The sequence below is a fragment of the Ahaetulla prasina genome, chromosome 6 (assembly GCF_028640845.1).
Source record: "Ahaetulla prasina isolate Xishuangbanna chromosome 6, ASM2864084v1, whole genome shotgun sequence".
Lineage (NCBI taxonomy): Eukaryota > Metazoa > Chordata > Lepidosauria > Squamata > Colubridae > Ahaetulla > Ahaetulla prasina.
This window is the reverse complement of record NC_080544.1, coordinates 75040708-75057058: the sequence shown is the minus strand read 5'-3', so window position 1 is coordinate 75057058 and position 16351 is coordinate 75040708. Positions and strand designations below refer to the sequence as shown.

Here is a 16351-nt window from a genome sequence, read left to right as displayed (position 1 = left end):
TCCTAACTCATTTTCTTTCAATTTAAACAACAAAACCTGCTCCAAATTGCAAATGTGCTCCCTTGCTGTCTGTGTGTCATCTTTTTAAAATCTGATTTCTATTCCAAAGATTGGATTAAAATTCCTAGCTATCAGGAAACATTAGTGTTCTTTTGTTTAGTTCCCTGGCCACATAATTATCAATTCACAGTGCTGAGAATAGCCAAATTCTAAAAAGCATGTCATTTAAACATGCCAGGAGCTAGTCTGTATTTAATTGTCTTGCCACAATAAAAAGGAGATACTTCCAAACCCACTGAAATGTGGTTAGATGTTGGAAGAATTTGAGGGGCTGGAAGTTGAAGAAAGGATAAATTGAAGCTTAAGTGAATAATGGCCTGGTTGTATAAGAGAGCTTATTAAAAATGCAGTTGAAGATAGATATATTTTGCCAGTTGTTAAAAAAAGCTGAATATATCCCAATGTTTTGATAAGTAAACTACAGGTTTAAATTGATTTTCTAGAAGTCAGCTATGGCATGCTCTCTCTCCCCTCCCCTCCCCTCCCCTCCCCTCCTCTCCTTTCCCCTCCTCTTCCCTCCCCTCTTCTCAATAGACAAGACAAAACATTTAAGCTGGAAGACCATCAAGAAAAGAAAAGAGCAGGATGTGGATAGGCAAAGCAATAACAACTTTAGTTGCTGCCCATGTATTGGATCTTCAGGAAAATATTTATTTTGGAGACAAGTTGTAAGTTTTGTCCAAAGCAAATTATTTCTTTTAGCCAGTCCCTTTTGAATGGAAATAGTAGTTGCAGCCTCTAGCAGATTTTGGTTGATCCCAAAACAGGACTAAGCAGGTTTAGTCCTGATTAGTACTTGGATGGAAGACTCAAAAAATCCCAGGACTACAATGGCCAAAGGAGGCCACTGAAAAACAATCTGGGAGAAAGCAATATCAATCATTTCTAGGAAGACAACAGGGTCATATCCAAGTAGTTTCTTTACCTGCAAAATGATCCACAGTATCAAGTAAAGATAACATATAGCAGCTTTGATTAAAAAGCCATCCAGTCATCCAACACTCCAAAAAGAATATCCTGGCACCACACTTAAATGTTCCCTCCTGGCTTCTTCCAGAAAAAAAAGGCAAAACAAACCACATGAGCAGCTAAATATTTGTTCCTAAAATGTAGGTTTTTCCCTCCTTGATTACCAATCTGACTTGTTTGGGAACAATCAGCCAGAGAGCCCAATTCATATTATTAACATGAATGATGAAATTAAGATGAAATTCTACAATTCCTAACACCCTTCATCAATAATCATGTGATTTAAACTTTCAGTATTTCCTGGAAAGTTACATATGATTTATACTTCATTAAATAGGCCAGGAAAGAGTTCAACCAGTTATGTTGGGAAGAATTATCCAGGATATTTCTTCATACAAGCCAGAACTTTTCAGAACCATTGTTTGTGTGATAATAAAATTCCATGAGGAATAACTGTCCACTAAACAATGCATTCAAGCATATCTAAACCCAAGAATAATCATATGGGGAGTAAAAGTAAAATGATTCTAATTTGAAATATTTTGAACTGTTTTGTGTATATATTTATTTTTTATCATATTTTCAAATTTATAAAGTATATATTTTGAGGTCAAAACAGATACATGTTATTAGATTTGGGAAAGTTCCTGAAAGAAAGCAGAAGCTAGGCAACTTATAGAAAAGGTATTCTTTTCATGTTTCAGGATTCAGACTGGTGATACTTTGACTGTTAGTGAATAGTAATAGCATTTTTGATATGTGTCTACTCCACTGTCACTCCAAATACTGTGTGGTAAGGTGGAAAAAGATGGACTGTTCCAAAGTGACTCAGTAAATTCCATGGTTGAGGGTCACTAGAACTCAAACACACACATGCACACACACTATCTTTCACACACTCCACTGCCACAACCATTAAATTGTATTGACTCTAAAGGACTATGAATATGAACTTTGTTTACTAGTAATATCATTTTATAAAGAAATAAAGACATCCCACAGAGTAAAATGTTTAGGTAGGAGTTGGTTTCTGTCAAAACAAGAGACACAAAATTTGAATAGCAAGAGTGGCTATTCAAAATTATATCAGTGTTCTCGGTGGGATGGTGGCTATACTTGATTCAAAAAACAACAACAACTGCTTAGTTCACTTAACTTGTTTAACCAGGAGAAATGGAAAAGACACAAACAGCAGAGGGTCTTTCACATTTATCTTAGTTTTTCTTACCAGTTGGTTAAACCAGGTGATAAACCCAATTCTTGTGTGCTGACAGCTATAATAATCAAGAACCTTCTTTGTTCATTATGCTGTCTTTTACTCCAGCAGTCTCATTCAGCCTTGCATTTAGTAATCACTCAGTGTGACGGCCCCCTAATGAAGAAATAAAACATAGAATCTAAGACCCATTCTTCTAGCAAAAACATACACTCTGCTCCATTGGCTTGTAAAATCAGGTTTCCGTTCACTATTAAGCTAGGTAAAAAAAGTAATATTGGGTAATTTGGAGAAAAACACCTGGAATGTGTAGAAAATTACTCTCCCCTCAGTTTTGCAGAGGGGAGGAAGATGTTTGTATCGTTAATTATTTATTTTAGATTCTTGCTATTCCCATGTTTCTACCGTTGCACCATATGTAACAGTTGCTTTAACCATGGAAAAAGCTACCTTGCTTCTACATCTTAATTTTCCAAATCAGAAGACGTGCACTTTAATTAATTACATAGTAGCAGGAAAGAAACTAGAATTCTTTTTAGTACTGCCCTTTTTGTATAATTTCCTAAGATAAATTAAAAAATTAAAAGTGTAATTTTATGAATTGGCTAATAAATGCAATGTGCACACAATACAAATCACTAGCATTGCCATGCTATAGCTTAAGCAACTGCCTCTTTTTAAAGTTTTGAATCTTATAATCACAGAATATTCTTTTTTAAATCAGTTGCACAGTTTTTATGTTTATGGCTTGACCTAAGTGAAAGACAGAAAGTGAATGCCAGAGCTGCTAGTTTGGCAGCATATGGTGGGCGGTTTAAGACTGATTAAATTTGCAAGCTCCTGCTGGTGAAGAGTGCACTTGAGAGCTTCATAGATCATAAAAATGGAGCACTGCAAATCCTCAATGGAGATCAGTGATGAAAGAGGAGGAGGCAAAGGGAGTGTTTGCGGTGAAGTTTGCATAGTTATGGAGGAGGTGTCTTCAGTGTGCAGTGTGCAGAGTGACCGTATGCCATCAATTTTGCTGGGGATATTACTCTCCATTTACCTCAGGATCCACTAAATAAATGGGACTCACGGACCCCTAACCTGTGGGTTGGTTAGTTATAAGGGTTAGTTTGGAAGTGGTCTCTTCTTGCAATTCTAATCACATGCCCTCTTCTAGGCATAAATTGTGGGATGATACACACTGGCTTCAGATCTTTTGCCGAATGAATCCATCCTTATTGAAAACACTATATTGTAGGCATATAGGCTACAATATAGGCAATAGCCTCTATTTGAGCCTGGCATTCTGATTTACATACTTACAGCGTTGTGGTATATATTCACATTACTTGTACACTAAGATATGAACAAGGCTTGAACAGCTCATAAGAAGCCTACCCAAAAGTGATAGGAACAAAATATCTCCAAGCTTACAGATACTAATTCAGCAGACGGATAGCTGAAATGTATATGTTGATAGATAAAACTGGAATGACCGGCCAGTTCTTATTCTAGCCCTGATTAACTGCTCAAAATTGTCAGAATAGAATGCTGATTGCCAGGAGCATAGAGAAATAAATTTAAGGGCAATCAGTTGATAAAATATGACATTGAAGAACAATGTGTATGTAATTTTACATATTTTGCTTTACTCCAAGGATTTGTCTTTCATTTGTTTTGGAAATTACCCATTTCTAGAAAATGTAATATTTTTCTAAATGAGAATGGATACAATTTAAATCAATTTTAAAATGATATTTTCATTTATCTTGAGGAGTTATTTTGTTTAATTTATTTTTCATGAAATTTTATTCTGGTAATTTCTAAATCAAGGAATAACTTCAACAATAATAAAATAAAAATCAGATAAAAATAAAATGGGACGGTTAAAATCAACTCAGAATGATGTATAAAACAATACCATGGTATTAAACAATCCAGAGTATACCAGCAATTTTAAAAATTCACCCAAATATTATTTCTTTCTATTTATGTGTGGTATCTATCTTTAAGTTATGTTAGCATATAGGAGAGATATTTATTTAATCAAACATATTAATCTCAATGAGGTCAAGATAATTAATATTTCTACCTATCCTGAAACCTAATGTAAATCTGTCTTTGTAAATGATAGTGAATAATTTGGTCTCTTGGGCTATCCAAACAAAGAGCAATTGATTGACATTATAAAATAATCTCCCTGTAAAATCCTTTGCAAAAGGGAACTTAGGTTAAAGACTCCACATTTTCAAAAGCTGTAGAAAATTAGTGTCTCTTTCTAAAACCTCTATGTTCGCTTCAGATTGCTATGGAATTGAAAAGGGCCGCCTATAAACTGACGGTATAATTTAAGTTGTTTTGCCTTTTTATAGCTAAATGTAGTTCACTGTTTATATCCCCTAGAAAGGATATTGTTTTTAAATTACCATTTCAGTCCTATTACTCAAAACCTCTGCTTCTAATGCTTTCTGACAGTTATCAGCATAATGAAACATAATGAAATGATGGGCAATCTACAGTGAAGCTCAGCATGGATTCCACGAGTGCTTGAGCGACTGTTGTGAAAATGAATGGCCCTTACCTTGTTTCCAAGGTCAAGGGCTCTAGACAGAAGTCTAAATATTACGTGCAAATAGGAATTTTCATTGTGCATATGAAAAACAAATGGGATATTTTTCTTTAATTTTTGCAAAAGATCCACCTTCATTTTATTTAACACACCTTTTACATCCAATTTCAGATCCTACTTACGCAATGTTAAGGTCACTGGTAAGCACACAAAAACCATACGTAAACAAGCTTATTACACGAAGAACCTTGAAAGGATATTGACTGTCTTTTCTTTTATGTAGCTTCCTGTGATTTTCCTCGTTTCCATTAATTTTAAACATACAAACCAATGCTTATAGTGGGTTTATCTGTAATTTAATTCACTATTAGTAGACAAAGTAAATTAGATAGAATAGTATGGTTTTAAAGTCTGAGCAGGATTTGAATCCCCCCCCCCCTTTGGAAGCTCTTCTAGTCAACTTTTTTGTAAGCCTGATTTTATGTAAATTTTTTCTACCTGTGGTTGCTATTGCATAATCTCTGGTGATAATGTTGGTACTCCCTCCCTCCCACCAACCAACCAATAAAATTCACAAGATTTCATGTGCAACAAGCTCTTGCAAGGCTTTGATCATTGTTTTATTTTACAGAGATCTGAGTGTTTAGGGAGTAAAGGCTACAGCTCTTTTGTAGGTCAAGTGGACAATAAGAAAAATTTCCTTCAAAAAATTAAAACTTACTGGTGACATCATGAGCTTGTCTATATAATTTTCTTGGCTACAATACAGAAATGGTTTATTTGTCAGGGTTCCAAGTAACACCCCCAATGAAAGAAGACTCCGAGGCCAGAAATTCCTCAAAGTTCCATTTTATTAGAGATGTCATATTGGCACATCTGGAAAACCCAAATCTGAAAGCTTCCAAGTTTTCCCCACCCAAAAAAAGTCCCTTCCCCTTCAGCCACATGTCCATCACAAAGTCCAATCGTTGCACTGTCCCAACTGGAGATGCCTCCCAGTCAGGTCACTCTAGGTGCAGGGCCAAATGTCCTTGATTCTCAGAGAAAGGAATGTTATTATGGCTAAATATCTCCATGGCTCTATGCAATTCCCCCTCCCAGTTTTCCATAGCACTAACTGTGGCAGCCCTGAAGATCCAAAGAAAAAGATGGCCTCCAGGACTGACTGACTTATTAATATATCATTCTTGGTCATCCCCGTCCAAATATCAACCAAATTAATCCTGCATAACCCTGCATAGATTTTGAATAGAGTCTTTCTTTGTACAAATTCCTATTCACACTTATTGTCTTGTTTTCTCAGCTTTTCTGTTGATTTTCTATAATAATCAACATTCTGCTTCTACTGGTAATATCCAGTCTTCTTAAATAGAAAAAGCAAAAACACCATCAAAGATATTTTTGCCTTGGATTTATACTTCTGCAGACTTTTCTATTTTTTCTTAAACTTTCAACTTCTATATCTTTCATATGGATGTAATGTTTTGGCTATTTGAGAATTTACACTTAAAATTGAACTCTCGTTGTCTCGTTGCTGCTTCTAAATGCTAGATCAGTTTATGATGATTGTTTCTTTAATCATCATTTATTAGATTGGACCAACCATTTGCTTCTGGATGCAATTTAAGGAGCACCTCCTAAACCCCTTCATGACATAAGGCCTAGCTGTGGAGAGATTGCCTGGATCTTATAGTTTCTACACATCCTTTATGGGCACAGTGCCCGTTTGTCAAGTCTTGTTGATTACACAGTGTCACCTGAGGGGATGCAGGAAGTAGGCCTTCTGTATCAGTGATCAATATGGCCTTCCATCCCCATCTTTAAAGTAACATTGAAAACCTGTCTTTTTCCTAGGCCTTGGGTTAGAGTGAGACTTTCAGCATCTGATCAAATTGGCTTTGTAGATTGATCATTTCTTTGAATTACAATACTGATGGTTTGCACATACCCTAGAAAGTATAGAAAGAACTTAATGGTTGATATTTTTAGTGACTTCTGTACTTAGTGTATCCAGTTGTGCCCCTTGTAAAAACATATAAGGGCAGTGTTCAAAAATGAACAAACAGCTGTAAAGTAAGAGTGATCTTTAATGGGAAAATTCACTCCCAATATTAAGTGACCAAGGAGAAAAAATAACTGCTACAAATATAGCTCTTGGATTATAGCTCTTTTTTTCCCTTTCTTTCAAAGTCAAACTTGCAATAGCCACAGTGTTTGCTGTGGCTTATAACCTGTCTTTCAAGACAGAAAAGAGGGAAAGAGATTAACATTGAAGTGCTGATCTGAAGGGCTTTAAGCTCTCAACCTTAAGACAGTATTGATACATTCTTGGCAGCTTAGAAAATATGTGATGAATGAAGCCATGGAAGGAAGAGTCCATAGTTCCCATTTATCCTGCAAGTGGAGGTGGGCTTTCTTGTAGCACAAAGTCGAAATGCTGTGGGAAGTCTTAATCAATTAGTCTAAGAAATCAATAAATCAATTATGAAAGCATGGCTGGGTGATGAGGTAGGGAAGATGGAATACAATATAATATAAGTAAAAAAGGAGCAGACATATTTTATTATATTGTATTCCAAGAGATTGGAATACAATATAATAAAAGTAAAAAAAAATAAGCAGACATAGTGAACAACAGCTGGGCCTCACTTAACAATTACTTATCTAGTGACCATTTGAATTTACAACAATGCTAGACTAATGGTAATTTTCATGCATTCTCCAATTTAAGTCAGTCACAGCATCCCATGATAACACGATTGCCATAGGGGAACAAGCAGAAGGTTGTAAATAATGACCATGTGATATCCTTATTTAATGACCAGTGGTAGTTTGCTTAGTGAGAGCAACTGAAAGTGTTGGAATTGGCACTGAGTCCTAAGTGGCACATTATATGATAGTGTGTTTTAAAACGGTGTGGTTCAGTGATGAACATTTAAGTTCCAATCACTGTCATCGAGTGAGGACTACCGGTATTCATACAGAAGTTCTAATTTTGGGCCAGTTCAATCTCTTTTCAAATAAATTTATCTTTTCCATTCCCTACCCCATCAGGCATTGATATTCCAGAGGATAGAGGTCACTGTAGAAAAGCTTGCTTCCTAGTTTCTATCAGATGGAATTCTTTGGCAGGTAGAATCCGCACAGCGGTGGGTTTCTGCCGGTTTGCCCCGGTTCAGGTGAACTGGTAGTGTTGGTGGCAGGAGGCTCCGCCGCACCCACCCAGACATCATCACGGATGTTCTGCCCATGAGCAGAAGCGCTGCATGCAAGCAAAGTGAGCGAGCGTACACGTGCTCCCAATTCCGAACCGGTAGCGAAGGTAAATGGAACCTACTACTGAATCTGCAGCATACTTCTCCTACATGAAGGAACAGGAAGATATAATGAGGAAGAGGAAGACCCTCAGTTAACTGGCTTCATATCATGCAGGGCTCGAAAGGTCAAAACCAAGACTTTGAATCGGACCTGAAAACAAACTGGTAACCAATGCAGCTCTTGGAGCAGAGATGTAATATTTGTCTTCTAGGGACACACGTATCTGCCTATGCAACCACATTTTACAGCAGCTGAAGCTTCCAGAAACTCTTCAAAGGCAGCCTCATGTAGAGTATATTATAATAGTCCACAATAAATAAAAGATTCAAATGCTGATTTATCATCTAGTCACTGTCATAGCAGTATTGTAAATCGGATCTCTCATTGCCCCTGCTGTGCTACAATAATGATACTGGGCAGTTTTTCTTGTTAGTTCATCTTTATTTCTATTAATCAATTTAAGTTTTCTCTGTCATAAGGCCTAGGCTGAAAAAACATTTTGAGCTGCCAGCTGGAGCTTTAGCACAATCAACTTCTTTTAATTTTGCTTACGTTTAAAGTATACTGTAATAGGATATGACTCACAAAGGAGGGCAATTATTTAATGCCTAGCATCTTCAGAATTAAATTTCTAATAAGAAATATAGATCAAACTAATAGCTTTATTTATTTATTTCTCTTTTTACTTCTGTCTTTTCCCCCTTCAAGCAAATAGTTTGCAGATATGGGAGATAACAGAACAATCTTTATCATCAGTAACAATCTTACTAAAGTCAGCTGAATAAAAGAAGCTGCAAAATATCCTTGAAGTAGAGCATGATGTCACTTATTCGAGGTTAAAAAATATATAATTGCAGATTCCACCAAACAATAGCTTTCTCTGTTGAACTCTTAGATGGATATAGGGGAATCTGGAATACTGATGTAACTCAAGTTGAGAGGCAAGTAAGAAGAATTGTGATACCATAATTACTTTGCTTTTTTTAAGGAACCATCTCTTAATACTACTAGTCCAGTTTTAAAATGCAAAATCAAGAGAAGGAGAAGGGAATCCTTACAAAAGTGCCTTAATTTAGATAATATGTTCATAGATTTTTTTTGGAGGGATACCCTTGATGTTGATTCCTGGCAACTACCTGGAGAAATGACTGTAGTTTCTTGGTAGGATTTCATTGGTGGCTTGCCAATGTCTCCTTGCTGTGGTTGAGAGTGACTGGTCCAAGGTCACATAATTCGCTTTGTATTCAAGGTGGAATTAGAACTCACGGTCTCTTGTTTTCTGTCCTGGTGCCTTAATCACTACACCAAAGTGGCTTCCTTAGATTTTTACAGACTATAATAAATGTGATACTTTTATTTCTGCAACTAAAATAGTCCTCTTGTTCTGAACAAGTACAGTAGGTAAATCCAGGAAATAAAAAAATATGTGATTGAAGGATGATTTCCTCTTTGCCAGCCTGGGTCCCTGAAATACTTCTAAAATTTAAGAATATTGTTGACTAGCATGGACAGAGTACAGGAAACTGAGGGAAAGGGTTATGTTTGCAGAAACCAGAAAAACAACAATAAACTTCTGTCACTTTCATCTTATTCTTATACAGTATGATGTGGCTGCTTTCTCTTCTACCAAAGCCCTGCAACATAGCAGAACCATAATTCACTTGTATTCACTGGTTTCCAATGTATTTTCTTGTGGTTAAGATACCTGTTGAAAAGAAAATAGTGGATGAAGTAACTAGTTTACGTCTTCCCATTATGCTCATTGTTATGTGGGTTTCTGCAACACTTTAACACTTTAACTGTGGGAGTAGTCCATTGTCTGCAAAAACTTACATCTTTCTCTTCAGCTGATCCTGTGCTTTTGTTCATCTGTTTTATCTTTGTGTCTGCGTCTGTGTACATTATTCATATTGTATATCAAGTATACATGAAATGAATAGAATAAAAAATATATAAAAAAACTGACAAAGAAAATGCCTGCAAAAAGGTGTAAGAATTTTTTTGAAGGTTTTTTTCACCTGCACTGAAGGCTGGCAATATTCAGTTTAGGAAATCTTTCTTAGGAAGGAGATTATAGATTTCATAAACCAGAAACCTGACTATGGGCTTGGTAATGTAGGGACCAAACAGACAGGTTGTTATTAATGCAAGTCTGAATAGTGCAATATTCAGGTTAGATAAACTGATACCAGGTCATGTTTAATACAAGTCAAAGTTCACTTATTGAGAGACTATATGAACACGAAGCTATTGCATGTGTAGTTGCTGTTAGGCTTTTAGACACTAATTGTGTGAAAATGGAGAAAAGGAAGGCGAAAGAAAATCTCAAAAAAAGGGCTATTTTGAAGAAATAGAGAAGAATATGGGACATAGTAGGTATGTTTTGGATATGGGCTTATCCTCCAGCTTGTCCTTTGTCACCTTGATTTATTTATTTTAAATATTTATGAGCTCTACCTAGAAGAATTCACAGCAGATTATAATGCATTATAAAAAAATTAAAGAAGCTAAAACCACATAAAAAAATAATTGAGAAATGGTTTAGGTAACAATCTTGTTACCACTTCCTGCATTACCTACAGCTTCTAAGCAATCTTCAAGGGCAGATTTATTAAGAATAGAATAGAACAGAACAGAACAGAATAGAACAGAATTTTTATTGTCCAAGTGTGATTGGACACACAAGGAATTTGTGCAAATTCTCAACCATTTAACGAGATTCATTATCAGCTGTAATCAAGACCTACCTGTGTATCAAAACAAAAGAACTCACCCCTTTGGGAAGGTTCTTCAAAAAAAAAAAAAAAGGAATGAAATTTTAGTTCACCATTACTTTGTCTTTCAAAGTCTACAGACTACCTCAAAACTGAGATGCTGAGGGATTAAAATAGTCATCAGTTTTGTCATCACTCAGCTCAGTAGAAAACTGCCCTGAAAAGGCGATTACACCCCTTATAGAACAACCTTTCCATCTGGTCAAGTTTAAAAAGCTTTAATTGAGGATAGCATCTGATCACACCCAAAGAATTTATTCAGAGTAACTTGCTCAGCAGATTATTCATGAAAATGTAGTCTGGGCAGACACTATTAAAGTCTTAGTCATAGTAATTGCTCAGAGGCCTTTCTATACAGTGTCTGTTCACTGATGTTTTTGAAGATGTTATTGTTTTGTTTCTTAAAGAGCAATGTGTGTCAGAAAAGATTTATGTCAACAAAAGGACAGGCTTGTTTGGTTTGTCAATTGTAAAAGCCTACTGGGATCTTTATTGCAGATTTTCTCAATAAAGGTGGTGGTTTGACAATATGTGAAGCGGGAAGTATTTCTTTTTCAGGTAGACCTATTTCCTTCAAAAAGATATTGCACTCATTGGCAATGTGCCACATTTCCTTGTTTCTGTCCTCTGAGAGAGTAGGAGAGAAAGAAATCCCACAGCTGTGCTCTCAAGTTTTTTTTTTAGCCGTTCGAGTTTGTCTGTGTGAACAATGCTGCAAGATTACAAAAGTGGATTTTAAGGAGGACTGTGGTTTATTTTAATGCCACAAGGGCACAAGGGCTATACAGATTCTATTAAAATGAAGAGAGCACCCACAACAATACATTTATGTATGTATGTTTGTATGTGTGCAAATACACGTATGTATGTATAACATTTATATAGCTGCCCATCTTATACCAATTCTGAGTGGCTCCCTATCAAGAGTTTAAAAATATAAAATCATATTAAAAATATTAAAACCATAAACCAGCATCCAGGTTCATAACTATGAAAAGTCGGTGTGTTAATAAAGAGATCCGCAAGTGTTTTGGTTTAGTGGACATATTTGGAATTTTAGGAACATATTGGTACTTTCCCAGAACAATTGCCATGGTAGGTGCAGCAATGGAAGAAACGCCTATTTGCCAGAAGGCAAATAAAACTTTAAGCCTCAGCTACCTATTGTTTTATCTTCCAAAAGCTTCCGGCACCTGTGTATTCCATCACCAATGACGTTAATGGAAAACTAGGTTATGCTTGAGGTTGGTACTCTGCTTCATAGTATGCTAGTTTTCCATTTTTAAAAATTGAAATAATACTTTAAAAAAATGCTAAGTCAAATAGTCAGTGAGCACCAAAGAAAATAGTGAACACATTTTAGCCTTCAGATCTCATACTGTGTTTGAGATCCAGGATTTAGTGTAATAAGCATGAGTTGTGATAAGAACCAGAAATAGCCCTCACTTCATTTCTTTTGTTTGGCCAGGAGGGATACTGAATTTTGGAATTTTTCTTCTGTTACTTAAACATAGTTTGCTGGCTATTCCAAAAAGGGTGTTTGTTACCCTTCTTTTTCCTTTAATTAACACCAAAAAGGGTTGAATTTGCTAATTCCCATTCCACACTACCCGTATGGAAGTACACAAGCATATTGCAAGCCTCAGTTTTCTCTGTTTTGTGCTTGACTGCTTCTCTGTTGGTGCTTCACTCTTCTCTGTCCCATGCACAAACTATTGATTGGTGTACTTGCTTCACAGCAGCACATTTTCATACATATAATTGACCTAAGCCCCCTCAAGAGTATCTCAATGAACCTGACTAATGCTGTGTTATTAAACCCTAAAGCTGTTGTAATTGATGTAACAGGTACCAATTCTGAAATTGGGAGATAGAAATCATCGAGTATAAGCAACAATTTGTTATCTGGCATCTCTGTATTCTAAGTAGACTTTACCCTTGCAAGTCATCAAGAAAGAATTTATTAATCTGATGTATATGTCATTTTTTTCTCAAGGAGCTCAAGATGTAGCATTTCTGACAGCAAATATGCCTAAGAATTGAATGTTGAAGACAATTTACATAATTCCCATTATAGGGAGAACAATCTCCTTTCATTAATGCGCACATAGATGCACAGTGTTATGCTTTTTCAAAACCGTACTATTGTTATCTCATCTATATTTGTATATATTTCTCACTCCTACAATATTTTTCTTTAGGCTTTCTATACTTTTATATACTTTCACACATATTCCCCCACAGCGTGCTCACCTTTCCCCATTGACAATGTCTTCTGTCATTCACATGTGTGTATTTCAGGTACAGATATTCTTCTACATCTTTCCAAAGGCCAACTTCACCTATCTAGTGCTTTAGTATATTAAATTAGAACCTAGTTATGCATGTGTGTGGTTTGTAGAAAATGCAAGCTTAGACATACCTGTAATATCAGACTCTTTGAAGTCATATAGACATTACCTGGATATTTATTTTATTTTATTTTATTTTATTAAATTTTTTTCTACCGCCCTTCTCCCGAAGGACTCAGGGCGGTGTACAGCCAGAATAAAAACAAAATATATACAATTTAAAACAACATTTAAAAAGAGCAAATTTTAAAGGCTGATTATTAAAATTTAGATTTAAAAATTTAAAAATATTAAGAATACCCAATTAAAATTCAACACTAATTATGCCAGTCCCGCTTTAATAAATAAATATGTTTTGAGCTCACGACGGAAGGTCCGAAGATCAGGCACTTGACGCAGGCCAGGGGGAAGTTCGTTCCAGAGCGTCACTGCCCCCACAGAGAAGGCCCTACTCCTGGGGGCCGCCAGCCGACACTGTTTGGCGGATGGCACCTGAGAGACCCTCTGTGAGAGCGTACGGGTCGGTGGGAGGCAAAGGGTAACAGCAGGCGGTCTCGTAAGTACCCGGGTCCTAAGCCATGGAGCGCTTTAAAGATAGTTACCAAAATCTTGAAGCGCACCCGAAAGACCACAGGAAGCCAGTGCAAGCTACGGAGCAGCGATGTCACGTGGGAGCCACGAGCAGCTCCCGTTACTACTCGCGCAGCCGCATTCTGGACTAACTGCAGCCTCCGGGTGCACCTCAAGGGCAGCCCCATGTAGAGAGCATTGCAATAATCCAGCCTAGACGTAACCAGAGCGTGAGTGACCGTGCATAAGGCATCCCGGTCAAGGAAGGGACGCAACTGGCGAACCAAGCGAACTTGGTAAAAGGCCCTCCTGGCGACAGCCGCCAGGTGTTCATCAAAAGACAGCCGTCCATCCAGGAGGACGCCCAAGTTGCGAACCACCTCCTTTGGGGCCACTAACTCGCCCCCAATATATTAAGTCTCCTGATGCTCCGGTGCCCTTCTATGGCCCCTAACCCTGCCACAAACAACAAAACAAAACCAAAACAAAACCTTAATGAATTAATATAGAGATGCTAGTTAGGAAGGGGAATAAAACATGTGTGGATAGGAGATTAGAATAATTTTTTATGTTTGATGTTCAGTGTCTAGTAAAAACCAGGATTTGGAAGGTGATCAAAACAAGGGCCAAGACACTTGCTCCTCATATTAAGGGTTTAATGATCTTGCTTTGGGCCTTAGTTCAACAACACACACATTCAGAAATTGGCTGCTGTGTTCTGTTTTCTTCCAGACTAAGAAGTTGAATATATGCATGTAGGCAGTGATAATCTATTTTTAGAGTTAGTGGATAGCAGAAAATTGTATGACATCTCATTCTTATACCCCAAATCATTCAAATGAATGACTGATAATGTAGCTGGTGGGCTTTTTTTTTTTTTTTTTTAGGACTGCACAGGACATGGTATGTTGGCCATTTGCTAATACATTTTTCTGTACAGCCAGATATTTAAAAATGGAAATCTGTTTAGAACTAGGGATATAGCTGTACAGGAGCAGTTTTTATTTGAAGATAGATTCTGACTGAAACACAAGGAAGAAAAGTACTAGAATTACTTTTTGCAATGCATTATGTATGAAGCTTTAGAATAGAATAGAATAGAATAGAATAGAATAGAATAGAATAGAATAGAATAGAATAGAATAGAATAGAACTTTTTATTGGCCAAGTATGATTGGACACACAAGGAATTTGTCTTGGTGAATATGCTCTCAGTGTACATAAAAGAAAAGATACATTCATCAAGAATCATAAGGTACAAGACTTAATGATAGTCATAGGGTACAAATAAGCAATCAAATCGTATTAGGAAACTTTAGTGCGAGTCAGAGAAGTATATCATGAGGCTTCCAGGCTGCATACATTCTGCTGGGTTCTTTGAAAGCCCCTCAACTGTAATTCTTAATATGAGAGAAAGCAGAATTATGAAAACATAGAGACACTTCAAGTAACAATTTACAAGTATTTAAATGAACTGAAATTAAATATAGTATTTAAAGCATTTGATAAAGTAGACCAGTAAAGCATTTGATAAAGTAGACCGTAACCTACTACTAGATAAAGTAGAAAAATGTGGGTTAGACAGCACCACCACCAGATGGATTCGTAACTGGCTGACCAACCACACTCAACGTGTAGTTCTTAATGGAACTACATCCACATGGAGGAAGTATGCAGTGGAGTACCCCAAGGCTCTGTTTTAGGCCCAGTACTCTTCAACATCTTCATCAATGACTTGGACAAGGGGATAGAACTCATCAAATTTGCAGATGACAACAAGCTGGCAGGAATAGTTAACACTCCAGAAGATAGGTTCCAGTTACAGAAAGATCTTGACAGACTAGAATATTGGATGCTATCTAGCAAAATGAAATTCAACAGTGAAAAAAGTAAGGTTCTACATTTAGGACAAAAAAATAAAATGCACAGGTACCGTATATGTGGTACCTTGCTCAATAGTAGTAATTGTGAGAGGAATCTTGGAGTCCTAGTGGACAACCATTTAGATATGAGCCAACAGTGTGCAGCAGCTGCCAAAAAAGCCAACACAGTTCTGGGCTGCATAAACAGAGGGATAGAATCAAGATCACTTGAAGTGTTAATACCACTTTATAATGCCTTGGTATAATGCCACACTTGGAATATTGCATCCAGTTTTGGTCACCACGATGTAAAAAAGATGCTGAGACTCTAGTAGAAAGAGTGCAGAGAAGAGCAACAAAGATGATTAGGGGACTGGAAGCTAAAACATATGAAGAACGGTTGCAGGAACTGGTTATGTCTAGTTTAATAAAAAGAAGGACTAGGGGAGACATGATAGCAGTGTTCCAATATCTCAGGGGTTGCCACAAAGAAGAGGGAGTCGGGCTGTTCTCCAAAGCACTTGAGGGTAGAACAAGAAGCAATGGGTGGAAACTGATCAAGGAGAGAAGCAACTTAGAACTAAGGAGAAATTTCCTGACAGTTAGAACAATTAACTTGCCTGCAGAAGTTGTGAATGCTCCAACACTGGAAATTTTTAAGAAAATGTTGGATA

General features: G+C 36.7%; 1 protein-coding gene across 1 annotated transcript in view; it reads left to right on the top strand.

Moving 5' to 3' along the window:
* Positions 1–16351, top strand: part of EPHA4 (EPH receptor A4) — a 182043-nt gene that overhangs the window by 79680 nt on the left and 86012 nt on the right. The window lies entirely within an intron of this gene.